This window comes from Arvicanthis niloticus, chromosome 10 (genome assembly GCF_011762505.2).
Source record: "Arvicanthis niloticus isolate mArvNil1 chromosome 10, mArvNil1.pat.X, whole genome shotgun sequence".
NCBI lineage: Eukaryota > Metazoa > Chordata > Mammalia > Rodentia > Muridae > Arvicanthis > Arvicanthis niloticus.
This window is the reverse complement of record NC_047667.1, coordinates 51,366,484-51,375,466: the sequence shown is the minus strand read 5'-3', so window position 1 is coordinate 51,375,466 and position 8,983 is coordinate 51,366,484. Positions and strand designations below refer to the sequence as shown.

Genomic DNA, 8,983 nt, shown 5'->3' with positions numbered 1-8,983 from the left:
AATGTATATGGCCCTAACTACTGTCATATGGCCCAACAAGTGTCAGAACAAGCACTCTGACTACCTGCGACTCCCTCTGTGGGACAACCCCAAACAACAGGGAGTCTAGCAGAAGGCGGTTTGCCTATGACTTAGGAAGATCCTGTTAGAAGTCAGTCTGTTCATCCTCCAAGTAGATGTGTCCAGCAATTGCTAGCTGGTGGGATAAGGCAAGACATGGAGGGCGTGGAGATGCAGTGCTGTGCCTGAGCCTTGAAGCCTGAGTCTTCTCCATCGACTCATGGAAATATGATAACCCAAACTTTCCAGCTTTGCAATATCTAAAGCCACCAGCTTTAACAAGAAGTGTACTACACAGACGGCTTGCTGCTCTACAGGCACTCATGATGGTGGAGCTGCCCTTGTGTTAATGAGCCACACAATCTCCATTGAGCTGCATGTTTACCACAGTCAGCATCTGGGGATTCCGAGTCAGTAATAATGAGTTCATGTGCTACTAATTGTCTTGTCTCAGAGCTTTCAGCTTGGGTGTTGACTTACCACTAATAAGGAAAATACAGTCCTTTCCTTAGAATATCAGACCCTTTCTCAATAACTGACAAGTCTGCAGATGGGGTTCTTTTGATTTTACGTTTGGGATTACCGTGAAGCCTTTGCTCCACAACTGCCTGCTTTGTATACCGTCCTATTTACTCCTCGGTTTCATTGTTATTTCTTTTAAAAAGTGTCAGAGCAATAAGCAAATATTACTCACTGAACTAGTCTGATGAGGTCCCTAAATTTAGCTTTTTTGTTTCTCCCTTTGTGGAATTGTCACCTCCTTTTTCAGGCATATGACCCAAAGCAAAGAGACTCTTGAGAAAATAAGAGTGGGTGAATCCCAGCACACTGATCAATACATTTATATTTGGTGTTTTAAAATGACCACAGCACCCCTCAGATGAACCATAGCTTGTTTAATCTTTTCCTTCTTGTGTCTCAATATTTCATTAGTGAAAGCTTTTCCTAATTCAAAAGGCATTCTTAACCATGGCTTGGGTTCCGCTAATGAAAGTGTATTATGACAAAATCTACCCAAAGGGGATACTTTAAACACAACAGCATAATGCCATCTTATGGGCCACTCCTGAGACTGTAATATACAGAGTAAATCTGAGCCTACAATCTCTTTATAAGATCTCTTTTCTTTTATGGTTTTATTTCCCTTTAAATCAATCACTTTCTGAAATCACTGAGGTACTTAAATAGAAGTCCTAGGCTCTTATGACTACAGATAGTAAAGGTCACATAAGTAGGAAAAAGTCCTTCGGCTGTGTAACTCAGTAGCTAAATGCCTAGTGTGGAGAAGCATAATGCAATTAGTGCCTATGACCAAGTACACCCTCCCTGTCCCACTCCCTTTTCAAACCAGTAAAACTGGTAGCAAAGAAATACTAGAAAAGAAGGAGGCTATGGAGCAAACTCAGAAAGACATTCAAAACCTTGGCTCTGTCATTATCTCCAATCAAGATGGGTTATTTAATAGCTCTGTTATTTCTTTGTCTATAAACATGAATACTCCTTTCTCTCAGACTTGCTTTGTGGCTGGGAGAGTATTCACACATAGAGGGAAACAGACATTTATGGAGGTGCAAGCATGCATAGTGTGTGTGCACGCATGTGTTTGTGTCTGTGTCTGTGTGTGCGTAGTCATCCTTTGTAAATGTTGGATGACACACTCAAGGCCTTAGTTTTCTATTTCCATTTCTAAAACAGCAAGTTCTAGCTGGACATAAACTCTCTTCCTCTAAACTTCACATGCCTCCTGAGAACCTCCACACCAACTGGCTGATCAAGGGGAAGCTGTTTTTTATTAATACTTATGACGAATGATGGCAGTTTGATTCAGTGTTTACTTTGGAAGACTTCCATTGAAAATATTTTTGTAATTAGATATGTATCTCCAATATTTTGAAAAAGGCATTGTTTCTTGAGAAAAAGAGGTCATTTTCTGAAGAAGAAAAAATAAAGACTAGGCTGCTTAAAGCGATGAATGATAGCTTCCTTGGGCTATGAGCAGTTGTGTGTGACATGGTTATGAAGGCAGTGAACAATAGAAGTGACATAGGGAAGACTTCAGAGCATGCCCACTCACCCGCCCTGTCATCGGTTCAGTGGTTGATGGAGGAGGGGGGAGCCAGGTCTGTCACAGCCTGCCACATGGTCCCCAAGACTGTGTAATGACCAATAGAACATGTTTAATTTTCACCATTCAGCTGCATAAAATAATAAAAAAACATTCTATTTTTAAAACATTGTGTGGATTAGGAAGTACTTACTTAGATGCACGTAGCCTTCACAAGAACAGGGTAACTTAAGGATTCTTAGCTGAAATGCCCAACAGTGGGGAGAAGAAACCTAAAGAGACCATCTCCAGTAGATACACAGGGCCCCCAGTGGAGGGATAGGGTTACCAACCCACCGTCAGAATCTCTGACCCAGAATTGCTCCTGTCTTAAAGAAATGCAGAAACAAAAATAAAGAAGAGACTGAAAGAAAGCTGGTCCAGTGACCAGCCCAACTTGGGATCCATCTCATGGGGGAGCATCAATGCCTGACATTGTTATTGATGTGCTTACAGACAGGAGCCTAGCATGGCTGTCTTCTGAGAGGCCCTACCAGCAGCTGACTGAGATAGATGCAGATACTTACAGTCAACCATTAGAATGAAGTTGGGGACCCCTATGGAAAAATTAGGGGAAGGATTAAAGCAGCTGAAGGGGACAGCAACACCATAGGAAGATCAACAGTATCAACTAACCTGGACTCCTGGGAGCTCCCAGAAACTAGACCACCAACCCAAAAGCATACATGGGCTGGTCTGAGGCACATATATATAGCAGAGGACTGCCTTGTCTGGCATTAGTTGAAGACTTGAGACCCCAGGGAAGGAGGATGCCGGTGCAGAAGGAGGCAGGGGGAGAGCATCCTCTCAGAGGCAAAGAGGAAGGGGAATGAGATGAAGAACTGTGGGAGAGGGAACTAGGAGGGGCAATATCTGGAATGTAAATAAATAAAATAATTAATTAAAAAAAGAATTCTTATGATTTTTCTTTTGACAAAGCAAGTAGTGATCAAATAATCATGGGCCTCTAGTTGGTCAACAAACTCCTACAAACCAAGGATGCTTAGATTTAATCACTTGCAGAAGAAAGCCATGAAGGTAGGTTGATGTGGTAGTGCTTGCCAAGAAAGTTTAAGCTAAAACAGAAATTTTAACAGGTCTGACTTTTCCATTTGTTCCTCATACATTAAATATTTCCATTTAACCAGTTATCACCAACCGCCTCTCCATGGCAGAAAGTCAACCTTTACGTAGAACCTATTTTAATAAATTATCATTCCAGAACCAGTACAAAAAGATGGCTTTGTAAAATATTTCATCTCCATTTTCTTTTCCAGAAGATGGAAATTAACATATCAATCATCGTCAACATTTATTTGAGTATTTATTATTTATAAGGCATTTTTCTGGGTGCTTTTACATTGATCACCTCCTTTTTCCTCAAAACATCTGTATGGAGCAGTGGCTGATTTGTCATCCTGCAGCAGTTTGTCCGAGAACTTAGAGCGGGTGGAAGGAACAGGCTTTCCTCTCCTGATCTTTACTCCTCCCTCCTACCCTAAGTTGGGGCAGTTACCAATCCCTTTGGGTCCCACAAGATTCTGAAACAGAAAGATAGGAAAAGGTTTGACATGACTTAATTTAAAAAAAAACAATCTAGTTTGGTAAATTTTCTGTTTGCTTGAACATAGGCTATCGTTTGAGATGGTCATTTTAGAAATGTTCTTTTAAAACTAATCTTAAAAATAAACTTCTAAAAAATTTCATCCATTCACACAAATAGCTTACTTCAATTTGATTATTGTCCCCCTCCACCAAGAGGCAAAAAAACAGTTATTCAGAAAGATAACAATGGGGATTATGGGGAACGAGGACCTGCACCATTAGGAAATCATCCACCTCCAAATTCTGTGTCACAACGAAGCAGTATCTCCCAACTGCCAAATTCAAACCCTGGGCAGGATAGGCCCAGCTCCAGGAAACTATTTTTTGAAAGCTATCTGAAACCTTTCACTGGAGTGTTTCACAAGCAATAAGGTGAGACACGGCCTCAGAAAACTAGAAACTGAGTTCTCTTGTGAAAGAAAGGACATATCAAGTTTCAAACCTGATTCAGAATCCGACTTATCATCAACTGTGCTGGCCACAAAGCCTGTGAGCCTCTGGGTGTTTCTCTTCTCTTTTCTTCCCTTTTCCTTTCCCTCTCTCCTCACTTTCTTCTTTCCCTTCTTTTTTCATTTGTAATGCTAGGAGTCAATCCCAGGCTGCATACCTGCTCAGCACACACTCTGTCACCGAGCCACACCCCAACTGAGCCTCTGAGTTTATATCCTCTGAATCCCATTCACAAGATGGCTTTTCTGTGAGTGGAAATAATAAAAATACAAGAAATGAGCTATGCACGTGGACCACTGGGCTCCATGGTTATATTTTAATGCAGAGTTGGAATGATTGAGGGGGCTCAGTAACAGAAACGAAACCCAAGCAACTGAATCAGAGTTACATAGAGATAAACAGAAAATATCAACATCCCAATTACATGAAACATCATGTCTTGTCATTAAAGGGATCACAATGTACTTTTTCGTTTTTAGACAGAGAAATTTAAATTACATACAATTATTATAAAATCCAAATAAGTGGTTTTTTTAATTCAGGAAAAGTCTAAAAGAACAGTAAAATTATTTAATCGAATCACCACTAAAAATCAAAACATTTAATATATGTACTAATAATTTAAAAATAAATTAAAGGTTTAAATGCCAAGAAGGTATATTTTATTACAATTCCAAATACATTTTTCTATGTGCTTGAAAAGGATGTATCGCATAGAACTTGTACAACTCACATTACATGTTGCTAGAAGATTGTTCCTTTAAATAAAGCTATGATAAAATTTTCCACTCAAATTATTATTGGTATCATCCTTTATTTCACCTTTTTTGTGAATATAAACCTTTTAGAACTCATCTGATAACTTATAAATACCCTCCTGCCCCTCACCAACTCAGTAGCTCTGGAGATAGGTAGGATTAGCAACCTGAAGCAGGGTCCAGAATAGAGTCTTTATGAAAAGTTACACTCCCAGAGTTGTCAGCCCTAGATTTGAGATTCAAGTTTTTCAGGCACTAGCAGGACCAGCATGGACTAATGTGTCAGCATATATAAGATCCCGCCTTTTAGTCAAATGTGAACAATAGTTAGTCCATAGTTTAGATGAGATAGTTCATAGTTTAAATGCCTGGAATCACTGAGAAACTTCATAAATTTCTGGACAATAAGAGAATTAAAGATACATGTTAATTGATTGTTTTATGTGTCTTTTCCATTTATTTGCGACGTGTGTGTGTGTGTGTGTGTGTGTGTGTGAAGTCAGAGAACAACTTAAAGGAGTTTGTTCTCTCCTTCACATTGTGGGTTCCAGGGATCAATCTCAGGTCATCAGTCTTGAATCATGCAGAAAGCAAGAGATCTGATTGCTTGGCTTCCTTTTGGGGCCAATCAAATGCTATCATTATCATTGTAGTAAAGTAGAACTTAATCTCAATCTTTATTACTGGCCACTAAAGTGCTCACAATATATGACTTTCTCAACTGTGATCTTTCTTATGAAGAAGTCAGGCTTGATGAAGACTTCTGTGACACCACTGGAATGCAGAAGATGCTATCAAGAAATACTGGCAGGAAGATCTCATTAAACGCGAAGACAGCATAGATTCAATGGGGTTGAAATAGTGTCTAGCCATGGACTGTGCTAGCACTGGATGTTCTCTCTGCTCTTGCCTTCTTCGCATCCAATTAGATTACAGGATGCTAGATGCGGAAGAAAAGCTGGTGGAGGAACGCTCCCTTTCCCTTGCTGGTTAGTTGGTTGATTGTAGAGATAGGATTGCCTTGGTTCATGAGCATGCTCTAGTTGTTGTCCTGTTGATGTGATATAAACACAGGTTTGTGGTAAAGGGTTTATCTGAGTTAAAGGTTATAATCCATCAGTGAAAAACCAAGACAGGAACTGAAACAGAGACCAGAGAGGAATGGTGCTTACTGGCTTGGAAACTTTCTTATACAACTCAGATATACCCACCCATCACTGATATAGCCCACATCGATCATTAAACAATAAAATATCCCCCACAAACATTTCTACAAGCCAGTCTGATGGAGGCAATAGCTCAACTGGTACCTCTAGTACCAGTCTCTAGTGTCTGGCAAATTAAGAAAACTACCCAACACAGGCCTCTTGGATGTTTCTCTTCTGAACTTTGGAATCTCCATTCATTTGGGTCTAAATCAGAAACCTCCACTAAAGACCAAAAGAGAAGAAAGAAAGAAGGATGGTGCCTTAGAGGATAGAAAAAGAATATGTAAGAGAGGCTCCTTCTAGAACAGTGCATGGCAGGAGAGTGACTAGCCAGATCTCTGCTTATTATGAATACAGCAGGATTTCATTCATTACCCCTGTGTAAACAATATTCTAGGAACTAAAAGAGAAAACATAAGTAAAACTTGGTGAGGTACCATCTTGAGACAAGCATGAGGCATAGGGAAACCACTAAACAAGTGTATGCAAACACACTTTGTACTGCAGGATGACATGTAACAAGTGTTAAAACTGAGACACAAATACTGTCTAAATGGATTCCAGAGATCAGAACTCCGAAAGGGAAACCGAGGTTGTGTGGGAGGATGTGTCGGATATGATAATATTTTTGTCTGAAGGAGGAAGCCAAAACTCGCAAACCCTCCAGTGGAGGTGAGAGCAAGGGAGAGGGCCCGGTGCTGTGGTGAGATGAGAAGCATTCGCTGAGGGCAGAGACATGTGGAGATGCTAGAAGACTTTGTTCCTGAGCAATAAAGGGGAAAGCAGTCTTGTGAGAAGAGGTGATGCTGAGAGATGCTGCCGGCCAAATCACCAGCAATTGAGTACATCCTTCCAAATATCTTGTTTTAGGGCAGACTTCTTCCAAGAACATTTGACCAGAAAACCTTTTGTGTGCTAATAATAACTCTCAGTACAGAGGTGTGTGGAATGAATAGGAGGGAAGAGAACACCAGACAACATGACTTCGATCAACTAAAAATGATTCTCTATTGTAAGCAAAGAGGGAATATAGCATTTCTTCTCTTAGTGGAACCTGGGCGTGAGTTACAATCTTCTGTGAATACAAGGCCCTCTGATTTTCTGAAATTGCACAGCAAATGTTTAAGAAAGACAGATAAAAAGCATCTGTCCATCCCTTTCCATTCCCGAGCTTAACCTTGTGGCTGAAAACGCCACTCACTTCTCACCCACACAGATCCACAGCGTTGCCAAGGCTGTGGTGGTAATCTTGTTTTCCTTTTGCAGGATGCAGGGCAGCACAATCAGCTATCAGTAACTTCATACTGAAGACTCAGGTTTCAGATCTACCTCTGAAGCACCAGAATGGAAGCAGCTCACAGTCCCAAGCAGGGTCTCCAGTTACTGGGAATGAGAAAAAAACTCTGAGAAAGAGGAAGGAGGTGTTGGAGGGGGCAGGGTGGGGAGGCAGACTACCGGAAATCATTGGATTCCACAGTTCCTCCTTCTCCCAGTCCCCTTGTTCCTACTTCTTCAGAATCATAAGCTCCTATACCATTAATTTGTAATAGAAGTAGCTACAACGTAGAGGCATTAAATTTTCATGCAATTAGTTATGCATTATTTCCCAGTGACCAAAAAAAAAATCTAAAAAATTATCTTCTCTTCCCATAGCATAATGACATACATGGGAGAATACGACAACAGAATGTCCAATCCAAACTAAGCACAACGCTGAGGCTCTAGACCTGGTCTCAGTGCTCTACAGGTATAGTCGTGTAAACATTTCCATAGCCCCACTGTTGGCTTGAGACCAACCACACTAGGACGAAACTACTGAGCTCGAACAAAGCAAAGCTTTCCCCAAGACTCCAAACAAGTAGATGATAAAGCCAAGTTCTAGATCCTGACACTCCTTCATGAGAAGCTTACATCTCTAACACCATGTTACAGAGCTGCCCAGAAGAAAAGCATCCCTGAGTCTCTACATATAAGACAGACTACATTTTACCAAAACTTCCTGGGGATAAATTATTCAAATGAAGTATTGTATCTTCAAGAATAATTGACTGGAAACCACCCTAGTGTGAATGAAATGCCCAACTCAGATGTGAGAGGTCAGAACATGCTCCTGTGTGAATAGCTCAAGTTCTATGCACCAATGCCCCATCCCTGAATATCAGAACTACTGGATTTATAAACTTCTGGATTTATAACAACAGAAAAGATCCTTTTACCCATGATTGTTACTGAATCAGCAAACTCCTCACCCAGCTCTGCACATTCCAGTCACCCTGTGGACCCGTGTACTTGTTGTAGTATGTCACAACACTGAGGATTTATCTGTTCCCATTTCTCCTGCAAAATGGTAAATATCAACTAGTACATAATGCCCATGGGATTATGTGAAACTTCATGAGGGAAAATTCTAGAGCAAGTTCCATTACACCGCACCATTTCCAGAGGCTTCAACATGTCACATTGCCCTGCAAAGCTGGCAATGCAGAAACAAAGGCTTCCAGTATCCTTTCCATTTCTAAGAAGACTGAATTAATGTTGCCAGGGAAACGAAATCTTAGCTTCCTATTAAATTTACTTTCAGCTTACCTGTTGTGCTTCTCAAAGCTGGGTTGAAACATAATAAAGGAGGGGAACTGGAGTTCTTTTATTAAAAGCTCTCCGAGCACATATTTCCCAGGTAAAGATAATCCAAAGAGAATAGAGTTTGGTTAACTCTCATCTTAAAAGTGATCCAGCTTCACCCAGACTTGGCATGTAGCGTGGAGGTGGAGGGTCTGCCATTGAACGATGCTCTGCCG

General features: G+C 40.7%; 1 long non-coding RNA gene across 1 annotated transcript; it reads right to left on the bottom strand.

Moving 5' to 3' along the window:
- Positions 1-4,546: 4,546 nt before the first annotated feature.
- LOC143443806 (uncharacterized) lies at positions 4,547-8,531 on the bottom strand. The gene is made up of 3 exons (XR_013113097.1): positions 8,402-8,531; positions 7,394-7,568; positions 4,547-6,028 (listed from the first exon to the last, which is right to left on the bottom strand). It is a non-coding gene; the product is annotated as an uncharacterized LOC143443806 (long non-coding RNA).
- Between the last annotated feature and the right edge of the window lie 452 nt (positions 8,532-8,983).